Source organism: Phoenix dactylifera, unplaced genomic scaffold, assembly GCF_009389715.1.
Source record: "Phoenix dactylifera cultivar Barhee BC4 unplaced genomic scaffold, palm_55x_up_171113_PBpolish2nd_filt_p 001427F, whole genome shotgun sequence".
NCBI classification, from domain to species: Eukaryota; Viridiplantae; Streptophyta; class Magnoliopsida; order Arecales; family Arecaceae; genus Phoenix; species Phoenix dactylifera.
The window spans coordinates 27,082-40,541 of NW_024068749.1; the positions used below are offsets into that span (position 1 = coordinate 27,082).

At 41.0% G+C, this 13,460-nt stretch overlaps 1 non-coding gene across 1 annotated transcript; it reads right to left on the reverse strand.

The window, feature by feature from the left end:
* Nucleotides 1–10,691: 10,691 nt before the first annotated feature.
* Nucleotides 10,692–10,797, reverse strand: LOC120108607. Its single transcript, XR_005509895.1, has one exon. It is a non-coding gene; the product is annotated as a small nucleolar RNA R71 (small nucleolar RNA).
* Nucleotides 10,798–13,460: the final 2,663 nt, after the last annotated feature.

A 13,460-nucleotide genomic window follows, 5' to 3' on the forward strand; every position in this document is an offset into this window, starting at 1 on the left:
TAAGAAGCAGAAGAAAGACAAGAAGCCAAAGAAGGAAGTTCAAAAGAAAAGGGCTAATGACAAAGAAAAATGTTTCCACTGCAATGTCGATGGCCATTGGAAGAGAAACCGTCCTTCATACCTCGAGAGCCTGAAGAACAAGAAAGGTGACACACCTTCAGAAGGTATAGACTTGCTCATAATTGAAACTAATCTAACAGTTTCTTCTACTTCTAGTTGGATTATAGATTCTGGTTCTAGTGCTCATTTGTGCACTACCATGCAGGGTCTAAAGGAAAGTAGAAGGCTGGCGGAAGGTGTGGTAACCCTTCGGGTTGGCAACGGGGCAAAAGTTGCTGCTGTGGCTGTGGGCACCTACCATCTGCGACTACCGTCTGGTTTTAGTTTATTACTTAGAGACTGCTATTATGTACCTGCTGCTAGCAGAAATTTGATTTCTGATTCATGTCTAGCACAGGAAGGTCATATTTTTACATTTGACAAAGACTGCTGTTCTATTTATTTCAGAAATAAAATAGTCGCACGTGGTTTTATGATTGACAGTCTCTATCATTTGCATATGGATGTATCTGTAAATGTGTCTGAGCAAGAAGTGAGTGCCAAAGGATCCAAGAGATCCAGGGATGAGATAAACCAAAAATATTTGTGGCACCTCAGGCTTGGCCATATTGGAGAGGACAGAATGAACAAAATGGATAAAGATGGGCTTCTCGGCTCATTGACTTCCGAGTCATATCCAGTTTGCGAGTCCTGTCTTCACGGAAAAATGGCTAGATTGCCCTTTGTAGGACATGGGGAGAGGACCACTGAAATACTTACCCTGGACACAGATGTGTGTGGCCCATTCGATGTGCAAGCCAGGGGACGTTATTCGTACTTCATTATCTTTACCGATGATTATTCACGGTATGGGTACGTGTATCTTATGAGACACAAGTCTGAATCTTTTGAAAAGATCAAAGAGTTCAGAAATGAAGTAGAAAAACAAACTGGAAAACCTCTTAAGGCTCTTCGATCAGATCGAGGAGGAGAATACCTTAGTGGAGAATTCCGGAACTATCTCAAGGACAATGGCATAGTCTCACAATGGACTCCTTCGGGTACACCTCAACTCAACAGGGTGTCAGAGAGGAGAAATCGGACTCTATTGGATATGGTCCGGTCCATGATGAGCTTCACTGATTACCAATATTTCTTTGGGGAGATGCCTTACTTACCGCAGTATATCTACTGAATAGAGTTCCCTCTAAATCCGTTCCTACCACACCGTATGAGATATGGCATGGTAAGAAACCATGTCTTGGTCATCTCAAGATTTGGGGATGTCCGGCCCACGTCAAAAGACTACAGGCGGACAAGCTAGAGGCTAGGACCATAAGTGCTCGTTTTATAGGATATCCTAAAGAGTCATTAGGATACAATTTTTACGTCTCAGAGGATTACAATGTGTTTGTGAGCCGTCACGCCATCTTCTTGGAAAATCAGTTTATCCTTGATAGAGGCAGTGGGAGGAAAATTGAGCTTGAAGAGAAAGTCTCTGAAAAGCAACGAGTCACGGATCCTATTGAACCCATTCATACAGAGCCAGTACACGTTGTCCCTCAACCACCTCGCAGATCTAGTAGGGTCTCCTATCCTTCCGATAGATACTTAGGAGGATACCGAGGAAATGTTCCTAGTGGAAGATAGGGATCACATACAGGATCCCAAAACCTACAACGAGGCGATATCTGATATCGATTCCGAGAAATGGCTGGAAGCTATGAAGTCAGAGTTAGACTCCATGCATTCCAACCAAGTCTGGACCCTAGTAGATCCACCAGAAGGTATTGTACCTATTGGATGTAAATGAATCTACAAAAGAAAGATAGGTTCGGATAGAAAGGTAAGACCTATAAAGCAAGGCTAGTGGCGAAAGGATATAGTCAACGCGAAGGCATTGACTATCAGGAGACCTTTTCACCTGTAGCCATGCTAAAATCCATCCGAACATTGCTTGCCATTGCAGCATTTCATGATTATGAAATCTGGCAGATGGATGTGAAAACTGCTTTTCTGAATGGATATCTTGATGAAGATATCTATATGGAACAGCCTTTGGGTTTCACTTCCAGTGATGGAGATCACAAGGTCTGCAAGCTGCAAAGGTCCATCTATGGACTAAAGCAAGCATCTCGGAGTTGGAACACTCGTTTCGATGACGCAATCAAAACGTTTGATTTCATCAAAAATGAAGAGGAACCATGTGTTTACAAAAAGGTTAGTGGGAGTGCTGTCGTATTCTCGTACTGTACGTGGACGACATCCTCCTGATAGGGAATGATATTTCCATGCTAACCTCGGTCAAGGTCTGGTTGTCAAAAGAGTTCTCCATAAAAGACCTTGGGGAAGCATCCTATATTTTGGGAATAAAGGTCTATAGAGATAGATCTAAAAGGATGCTTGGCCTATCACAGAAGATGTACATAGAGGAAGTGCTGAAAAGGTTCAGCATGAAAAACTGTAAAAGGGGTCTCTTACCCCTAAGGCATGGAATTCATCTCTCCAAGAAGATGTGCCCCAACACATCTGAAGAGATTCAACGCATGAGCAAGATCCCCTATGCATCAGCAATAGGGAGCCTCATGTATGCCATGCTATGTACACGACCTGATATAGCCTTTGTTGTGAGTGTCACAAGCAGATATCAGTCGAATCCAGATGAAGAATACTGGACAGTTGTGAAGAATATTCTTAAGTACTTGAGAAGAACTAAAGATTTATTCTTGGTTTTTGGAGGATCATCAAAGCGGCGCTTCCACCTCATACGTGACTATGTTGAGAAGAAGTATGTCGAGGTGCAGAGAGTAGACTCCGCGGATAACGTGGCAGACCCATTCACTAAGCAGCTGAGTTAGCAAAAGACTGAAGCCCACCTTGAGAAGATGGGCCTAAGATATATGACCAATTGGCTTTAGTGCAAGTGGGAGATTGTTAGATGTATGCCCTAGAAGCCAATTTGGCTGACACATTGTTAATTCTAGGGACATAATTTTGTACTTGACTATTTATTATTGAATAAATAAAAGGCATCTTTTTATTCATATTGTTTATGTGTCTATGAATCGTCCAAGAATTAATAAGATGATGATGCGTATTCTTAAGAGTTAAGAATTTGAGCCATGCATCATTGGTGATTAATTTCTGAATGCTCCTAATCAATGGATCATCACAAGGATGGTGATCGATCCGATCAGTGCACACATTGCTTTTCTTATGGATGGACGAGACTCGAGTCCACAGTGTGGCGACACTGAAGTAATAGTGCAGATGCTTGTTAAGAACAAGGGTACTGAGCGTGACCAAGACAAGAAGTCACTTGGATGTCTATCCACTCGTCAGTGACTTGCTTGATGTTGCAGTAGTGTGACTGGTCCTTTGACCTACGATGCTTCGGCTACTCACAGTGAGGTTATTGTAGTTTGACTGCACAAATACATGGTCTCTAGCCATATGGGTCCATGCAGTGTAGATTGGCTGCAGTAGGTTCACTGTAGGAGTAGGGTATGCATCTACAAGGAATCTATCGACCTTGATAGATAAGGAGAGATCCTATGTGATTTATAAGACTGAGTTCGTAAGACCTCGGCCGGGGCAGATTGCACAGTGGAGAAAGAGTTCTCCGCTCTCGAACTTAAGTCGAATAAATCTTGACATATGACAGACGAAGGGGTTTGACGAGTTATCCATGACCTCCGTCTTGTAGGGATCTACGATAGAAAGACTGTATCACATGATAACTGCACCTAGAGGTTCATCATTCTATTCTGCTGGGTAGCCACTACATGCTGCTAGGTGTCACTGGTGGATGGTGGGACTCATAAGGATTATCTTGATGATCGATAAACCCTAATGAGTAGAGTTGGAATCGTTCCGACCCATTGAAAGGAGTTTTCAATGATATTGTGATAGAGATCACAATATATCTCACTACCAGTCAGAGTAGAATCTATGGGGTCACACACACTAGAGGCATTGACCGATTCAATGGTTGAATCATGATTAGGAATCACAAGTAATCAATTCGATTGATAATAAGTTGAAGAAGAAACAAAGGGAATTAATTAATTGGACTTGAAACAAGAGTCCTACTTGGAGTTGGATTCTTGGAGTCCTAATTGGATTAGGACTGGGATTCCTACTTGGAATGGGATTCCTACTTGGACTGGGAATCCTATTTGGAGTAGGACTAGGATTCCTACATGGAGTAGGATTCCTATAATCCTAATTAGATTAGAAGTTTTGAATTAAATTTGGATTCCTACTTGGAGTAGGATTTCTAGAGTCCTAATCGGATTAGGACTTCGAATTCAAATTAGAGTCCTAATTGGATTAGGACTAGAATTAAATAAATCCTAATGGGATTAGGACTTCTTAAGTCCCAATTAATTATTAATCTAATGAATCAAGATGACTCCTAATTAGATTAGGATTGAAGGGTTCAATTGAGTCATGGCTCATCAAGTTCTAATTGGATTAGGACTTACCTAGATTAAAACCCAAATTGGTTCACCCTTGGTCCAAACCTAATTAGATTAGGACCTAACCATGAGTGACCTTCCTAATACTCCTTAAAGGAGGATTAGGTTAACCATGAAGGAGGGGCACACGCCCCTCCTCCTTTTCTTGGCTTGGTGTGGCAAAGAAGAGGGGCCGGCGCCCCTCTTGGAAGTTAATCAAGGAGCTCCTACAAAGTAGGAGCTCCACATGCTATTTAAGAGGAGGCGTGGGGCTGACCTAGGGCATCATTGAAGCCCTCTCCCTCTCCAATTCGTGGCCCCCTCTCCTCCCCTTTCCTTGGTTCAGCCGCAAGCAAAGGAAAGCAAGGGAAGATTATTTGGTGGCCTCTTCCTCCTCCCTTCTTCCTTCCAACGCAAGGAAAAGAAAGAAGGCTGCAGGGGTTTTGATCTTCTTCCTCTCTTCATCCTTCTTCTTCCTCCTCCTAAGCACAATCAAGGGTTGATTAAGAGGGAGGACATCCGCCATCAAAGTTATCTCTATAAGGGAGCTAGCACCCCGGGGAGATAGAAAGCTTGGATCGGTTCCTACTTCGTATGGATACCCGTAGAGGCCGGGCACTTGAATGGCTTCAAGCGAACCTTCATCCAAAACCACGATCATCAGTTTGCGGTGATCATCTACCCGCACAAGGTGAAGATCTGATCTTCTAATGTTTTTAAAAAGTTTTTAATCCTTATCTATCTACTAACGGTTTTAAACAACGTTCATACGATGAACGGTTGATCCCGCACATGCCTCTTCCGCTGCATTTGAAATTTTTTAAATTTTCTGCGGCATGGGCAGGGTCCCCAACACTTACATGTTGGTTTTACCCTAGGCTAACCAACCAACCTTAACACCCCTTGATTCAATCTCCTGATTGAATCAAGTAAGAAAAACAGTTTGAAACAAGTAAAAAGATAGCTTCTTGAAAAGCGTATTTAAACAATATAAACAAAGAAGAGTTAGAAGCCCTCAAACAGATTTTTGGAGGTGGGGAAAGGGGCTTCTCAAACTCTTCAACTTCTCTTGAATGTGCTGAAGATTTGCTGTCAGGAGGGGAGCCTTGAATGTGAGGAAGACGTTTGGAGAGTAGACTTCAATGCATTTCTTCCTTCTTTCTCCTGTAATAACTCTTGAAAGGCTTTGGTTGGTGGAAATCTCTTTTGCTTTGAATGGAGTCTCTCTTTCTACCTCTATTACTGTTCACTCTGGCTATTTAAGCCATCCCCATCGAAAACTAGCCGTTAGACACACTTTTGGAGCCCTTCTGCACAGTCTGCAACTCCTGACAAAGTGTCCGTTGGGATCGGAGTCGACTCGCTCGATCTGGAGTCGACTTGGCTGTTGCTGGAGTCGACTCATGCTTTACTGAAGACGACTCGCCCACTGTTCAAAATTTGAAATAAAGTGCCGTCCCGTTCTGGAGTCGACTCGGCTAAACCTGGAGTCGACTCGCCAATGTCCGGAGATCTATTTTTCTGTATTTCTTTCTCGAGTCGACTCGGATTCTCTTGGAGTCGACTCGGCTCTCAGAGCCGGAAAAATAGGTCTTCTGTCTTTGAACTTGAACTGTCTCGGAGTCGACTCGGACTTTGCTGGAGTCGACTCGGCTCTCAGACACCGAAAAACTGGTCTTCTGTCTTTGGAGTTGAACTGCCTCGGAGTCGACTCGGACTTTGCTGGAGTCGACTCGGCTCTCAGACACCGAAGTTGGCTCTCTGACTTTTAGTCTTGCATTCCTCTGAGAGTCGACTCTTGCTTCCTTAGGAGTCGACTTGCCAACCGTTGGAGTCGACTCGAGTTCTTCTGGAGTCGACTCGGCTCTCAGAGTCCAAAACGACTTCTCTGTCTTTCTGTCTGTTACTCCATGGAGTTGACTCGTACTTTGTTGGAGTCGACTCGGCAAGCATCGGAGTCGACTCTAATTCTTCAGGAGTCGACTCGGTGACAGGGTCTGAGATTTATCTTTCTGTCCTGCTGTCTGTTCTCAGTCGGAGTCGACTCGTAATGTGCCGGAGTCGACTCGAGCTTGTGCCAGTGCTTCTGATACACTTGGAGTCGACTCGTAATCTTCCGGAGTCGACTTGAGCTTCAGACTTTGGTTCAAATTGATTTCCATACTTAGCCAAAATGTATTGAACCAAAGCTAGAGACACTTAAACATAAATTCACAAATATTTGGCTGAAACACTAGATTGAATTCATTAGTATAAGATATACTCAAATGCTTTGAGCTCATCGAAATCAAATAGGGTTATAATCAATCACTCCACACTCTGATACCAAAATCTCAACATAATAGGCTACGACCACGTAACCCAGTGGCATGGGTCGCACAAGGTGCCAAATCTACTATATTTATCCACCGATGACGGCCGGTGTTGCACAAAAGTGCCAAATCCACTATATTTACCCATCGATGGCAGCCGGTGTCCAGAAACCACTATTCTAATCACCGGTGGCGCGGTGTCAAAATCGGTTCCTCACAGATTACAAATCGACAGGTCCAATGTATAATCCCCATTGGTGGGACCAGAATAGAACAGAACAGATCATAGCCATGCTGAGAATGCATATATATAAAAATAGATTTCATAAACTGTACAGTCATATTTCACGGATTTCAGAGCATATAACATGATTTTCAAATAAAATTTAACATGTCAGACCCATTTTACTAAATACAAAACATATTTCAAAATTTAATCCAATAATAATTATTTTACCAAATAATTTAGAAAAATGCACTTTGAAGCATTAAGTTACTTACCTCTTCTCGCTCAACTCCTACTTCAGGTAGGCGGATCAGTGATAAGTGCTTGATAATCTATAATATAGTTATCTTTCCATAGCACTTATCAATGTTCTTAAACTGATAAATACGTATTTTACCATGAAATTGAATGATCATTGAAATAAATTTAAAATATGGTAAAAAGCAAATAATTCTTTTCTTAAATCATACTCTGAACTTGTCTCTCTCTTTTTTGCAATCTTTCATGAAAATTACAGGAAAACATATAAGGAGGAGATTGTGTTGACCCGGTTTGGTAACCTGATAGAATTGTAGTCAAGCTAAGGTTATAATTAAATGGGTTTTGGTCCTGATTCGATCGAAAGTTATAATTTATTTTGTATGGGGCAGAGGTTTGATTAACCCTTTTTATTAGGTCACGGTCCTGTTTTTAGTCTTGTCTAGTCGAGTTCGATCTGAAGCAGCTTAGCAAGAATTAAATTTAAATGACAATGGGCTCAAGGACAAGTCAACCATCATGACCCACCTCAAACCCAAAGTCAATTCCCAACCAATTCCTTACCTGCCTTCATATAAAATTTATAAATTTAAAACAAAAAAAGGGAAATAATGAATATAATAAAATAAATAAAAATAATTTCGGGGAGAATCACTTATTCACTGTTCATATGAACAGTGTCCCGTAAAAACACTGTTCATATGAACAGTGAGAAATAATGTAATAATAATAATAATAAAAAAAAATTAAAACTCTTTCACTGTTTATCTCCTTCCTCCCGTTATCTATCCTTCCCGTGATCCCGCCTCACAGAGCGCCCCCCTGCCCGTTCCAGCCACGCGTCACAGCCGACGCTCCAATCCTCCACGCGGTGCAGCCGGCGACCAGATCCTCCGCGTCTTCATCCGCCTGCATCCCCGCCTCCGCACAACTGCCGTTCCGGGCGTCCGAGACAAGCTACGCATGCTCCCAGCGTATCACGCGATGAACAGGCCGCCTTCCGTGCACCCAGCTATCTCCCAGATCTCCTCTCATCCTGCGGTGCAGCCGGCGACCAGATCCCCCCCAGCTCCATTCCGCTGATCCCGCGGCCCTTCATCCTCTTCGTCCGCGATCTGCCTTCCGGCATCATGCCCCGGAATCAGCCGGCCGTGATCTCTTCTTCCTTCCCGAACGAGCACTCCAGACAGCTAGCTATAAAAGGAGGAGGGTGGCCATCGGTGAGAAGGGCAGAGAGCTCGGTTTGAAGAACGGTGGGGGGCTCGGTTCAACAGAAAAACAGGGGAGACCCCCTATTTCGGTGAAAAGAAGAAGAAAGCCGAGAGGGAGAGAAAAAGAAATAAAAAAAAAGAGAAAGGAGGGGGAAAGAGAATATTTTGTGATATTTTGGGAAGAATGAGAGGGGAAGACTTTCACTTGAAGATGGGAGGTCGTCCGGAAGCCATGCGTGGCTAAACGTCTAGTCTAGGGCTGGATGAAGCCCTAGCAATATATCAGGGCATTGTAGTTCTTATTTTTTTTTATTATTTTGGAGCTTGTTTAAATTCTTATTTTCAATGAAATATTCCTTTATGATATTTAAACTTTGAGCATGCTAGTTACTAATCATGTTTGCTAAAGTAGTCTAAGATGATTCATGCCTAGGAAGATGAAGTGTGCTGCATCCTAGATTAGCATACTTAGGTAGACACTTCATGCTACACCGAAGATGGATCTTCCTAACACTCTTTATGCTTTTATTTTAAAAGGCTTGTAACTAATTTGCATGCCTCTCCAAAAGATAAAAAATTAAGAACACAGTCCCTAATGCAATGCTACGCGGTGGATTCCAAACCCTAGATCTATCTACTTTGATAAATTTCAATTCGTACTCATAGATTAATTTAGTTAAATCAAGTTAGCAAATCCTCTTCTTGATTTATTTTTAAAAGAAAAATAACTTATTCTTCAATCCCTGTGGACCGACACCCGTAATCACTATCCTACAGGATACGTGCTATTGCGTGGTTTATTTTTGAAATTGAAAGAACCGATCAATTTTTGGCGCCGTTGCCGGGGGATTGCTAGCATAGTTATTTTTCCTATCATTAAAAAAAAATTAATTAATTAAAAAAAACTTTCAAAAAAAAATTATATATATATCTAAAATAAAAGAAAAAATTATTTTCTATTATTGTTACTTTTTTATCTCCTCTACTATTTTTTTTTTAATTTTTCTTTTGGTCTTATTTGATCAGGAATCGAAGAGGAGATCTGGGCTATCAAAAAGGAATGCTTTAGAGGTTTGCTTAAAAAAATTTAAATTGCTGGAAAAATTCCCTTTGGTAACCTCTAAACCTTTCTTGTTTAAATTTATTATTAGATTGAAATTTTTTGATGATTGTTTGATTTTAATTTCAGCAAAAGTGTGAATGCATGCTTGATACACATGCACAAATTAATCCGCACATAGTAAGGGCAATCACCCCAATAAGATAAGAGCCGGATTTCATCACCGGACTCTTGCCCAACTTAGGTGAACTCAATCTCACATAGTGTCACTTTAATTAAAATCAATTAGACATTGGCTCCTAGGGACATTCGAGCTCAATAGGACGAAGATCACCGAAAGTTGCACCAATTTCGCTCTGTGGCTTAGTTGATGTCTAGGCAAGCTTTGTCCCTATAAGGGAGACAGTTCATCTGTTCAAGGCAAGTGGGTTTTAAGTGAGACCTTTGCGAACGCATCGTGACCCCTCCACTTACCTGGGAGCTTACCTGGTCAACTCGGTTCATTAGACCGGATTGGAGGCTTAGGTGCCCTCTTCAAACCAGTTAGGAGCTGTCTAGTGATTTCAGGACAAATACAAGGATTGATGTGTTGATCTTTTATTGCATGCTTGACTGATCAAGTACTAGTGTATGCAAGGTAGTCGTTCTAGAGTACGAAACCTATTACCTTTTGACCCTGAAATAGAACGAACCCTTAGGAACATTCGAGCTAAAATTAAAACATTAGGATCATCCCCACCTCTTAAGATGGCTGAAGAACAACCCAAACTCCTGAGGGAGTACTTTACTCCCACTATTTACACTTCCCCATCTTGCATTCGATTACCTGAAGTAGCAGCTGTACAATATGAAAATAAAGTCTAGTGTGATCCAAATGCTCCCATCTTTTTATGGGCTCACCAACGAAGACCCATATAAACACCTAGATGAATTCCTTGAGATTTGCACCACTGTCAAGATTCAGAACTTTACTGATGATGCTCTAAAACTTAGATTATTCCCCTTCTCCCTTAAAGATAGAGCCAAACAATGGCTGAATTCTTTAGAAGCCAACTCGATTCGTTCTTGGGATCAAATGCAACAAGAATTCTTAAAAAAAATACTTTCCCATTGGAAGAACGAACCAGTTTAGACGTGCCATCACAAGCTTCTCCCAAACTGAGGGAGAAGAATTTCATGAAACTTGGGAGAGATTTCGGGACCTAATCCATAAATACCCACATCATCAAATACCTAAATGGCAGCTAGTGCAATGTTTCTATGACGGATTGACTGAACGAAACCGTCAGATGATTGATGCTGCATGCGGGGGGACATTCATGCTTCAAAATGAGCATGAAGCATGGCAATTATTTGAAAATCTAAATGAAAACTCCCTCCACCATGCTTCTTGTTCTCGTCAAGCACCCCCGAATTCTCAAAGAAAAGGGACCATTTATGAAATAAGTCATTCTATGGACCTGTCTAGCAAGGTAGATGCATTGTCCCATAAGATTGACCAACTGATGATAGGTGGACATTACATGAACTCTTCCCAAGCACAAGTGTGTACTATCTGTTCTAGCCCATCCCACCCTATTCATGAGTGCCCTTCAGCACCCCAATTTCTCGAACTCGTGCAAGAACACTTCAATGTTGCTCAAACACAGCCTAGACCGGGTACTGACCTATTTTCTAATACATATAACCCGGGATGGCGAAATCATCCAAACTTTTCTTGGAAGCAGCAAGCTTCGAACACAGCCCAACCCTATTTCCAAAATTATCAAAATCCTCAGAATTTTCAAACCCCACAAAATATTCATCCCTACCGTCCTCGATTCAATTTCAACACACTCCTCCTCCACCCCAAAGAAACATAGCCTTTGAGGAGAAAGTGTTGAACGCCCTTCAAGGTTTGGAAACCATCACACAATTGGTGCACTCTCACACGCAATCCATCGTCAAGCTAGAATCCCAAATGGGGCAACTAGCTAATGCACTGAACAAGCGAGAGGAAGGAAAGCTTCCAAGCCAACCACTAAGTAATCGTAGGGGACAATACATGGCTCAAGAAATCAATTAAATGCAATTCATCATGAACAAGCCAATGCTTTGACTACCCTAAGGAGTGGACGTGTAGTAGACAATAAGATTGGGGAGGACAACAATAAGGAAGGTGAAGAAGAGGATAAAAATGTGTCAAATAAAAAATCTAAAATCTTCTTCTTCTTCTTCAGCTAGTCCACCTGCTGCCAAAACTCATATCCCAAAGGCCCCATTTCCTGAAGCTCTTAATTCACCCTCTCCCTTTGGCAAAAAAGGAACTTCACTAGAGGAAATGATGGAGGTTTTCAAACAAGTGAAAATCAACCTTCCGCTTCTTGATGCTATTAGACAAGTTCCCTCCTATGCAAAATTTTTCAAAGACCTTTGTACACAAAAGCGAAAATCTAGGACACATGTGCCCAAAAAGGTCTTCCTAACTGAGCAAGTGAGTTCTATTCTCCAACACAACACCCCTCCGAAATTCAAAGATCCTGGTGCTCCCACCATCTCCTGTGTCTTAGGAAATAATTTTATTGATCGAGCACTCTTAGATCTAGGGGCAAGTGTCAACCTTTTACCTTACTCAGTTTATGAGAAACTTGGATTAGGAGAATTAAAACCAACCTCGGTATCCCTTCAATTGGCTGATCGATCTGTAAAAACACCACGTGGGATAATTGAAGATGTTCTTGTCAAGGTAGACAAATTCTATTTTCCAGTAGATTTCATTGTTCTTGATATGGAACATGAACCTAATCCTAAGAAATAAATTCCCGTGATCCTTGGGCGGCCCTTTTTAGCAACAGCCAATGCATGCATCAATTGTAGAACAGGGGTAATGAACATATCATTTGGAAACATGAAGGTAAAATTAAATGTGTTCAATGCGGACGACCAACCCGCGAGGAAAGTTGAGTGTTTTATGATAGACAAAATAGATGAACTCATAGAAGAAGATGCAAAAACTACCTCACTGTGTCTGGCTGAAGACAATAAACTTAGCGCTTTGTTGGGAGGCAACCCAATTCTCTTAGATTTTTTTAACATTGAGGACAATGTTAGGTTTAGGTTTGGGGGTATTTTTAAGTTTTTTTTTTATTTTTTTTGTTTTGTTTACATCTCTTGCATTCGTTTTCACTTCATAATGTCAGGTTTATCAAAAGAAATAAAAAATAAAAATATAAAATATCTTTAAAAAAAAATTATGTTCATTTTTTACAATTTAAAAAAAAAAAATTAAATATATATATATATATATATATTACCTAATTTCTATACATGAATGCGAGAATGATAAATACACAAGGTATATAAAATCTAAAAAGCCCAATGACTAGTCGGAAGTAATATAAATTTAAGTTCTTTTTATTAAGTCTCTCTTAGGAAGTTGTAGGCTAATTAATACTTTGGAATTTCACTACACACTGGCCGACCCTTCTAAGGTCTAGGATCGACAATATGTTGATAGTATAGTAGCAACCTTGGACCCTGATGAATCATACTTATCTAATCCATAAAAAAAAAATCATCAATAAAAGTGGATTTAGTCAGGAACATCGAAAAGGGCTACCTATTGTCAAAGGTCAGGTGGGCTTGTGATGAGGACTCTGAGCATAAGTCCGTAGGGGAGTCTTGATGCCCGACACCTTGTGCCAACTGGTGTGAGAGTTGTCGACTGATTGCTCGTTACACGGAGAAATCACCACAAGAGTAAAAGTGCACAATTTATACATCTTTTATTTAAAAAAAAAAAACTTTGTATTGACCTTGTAAAAGACAATATTGTGAAAGCCGTCGTTGTAGAAATTCGAGTAAATTGGAATATTATAGATAAAGCCCGTAAGGTACTAAAGTAAACATCCACAA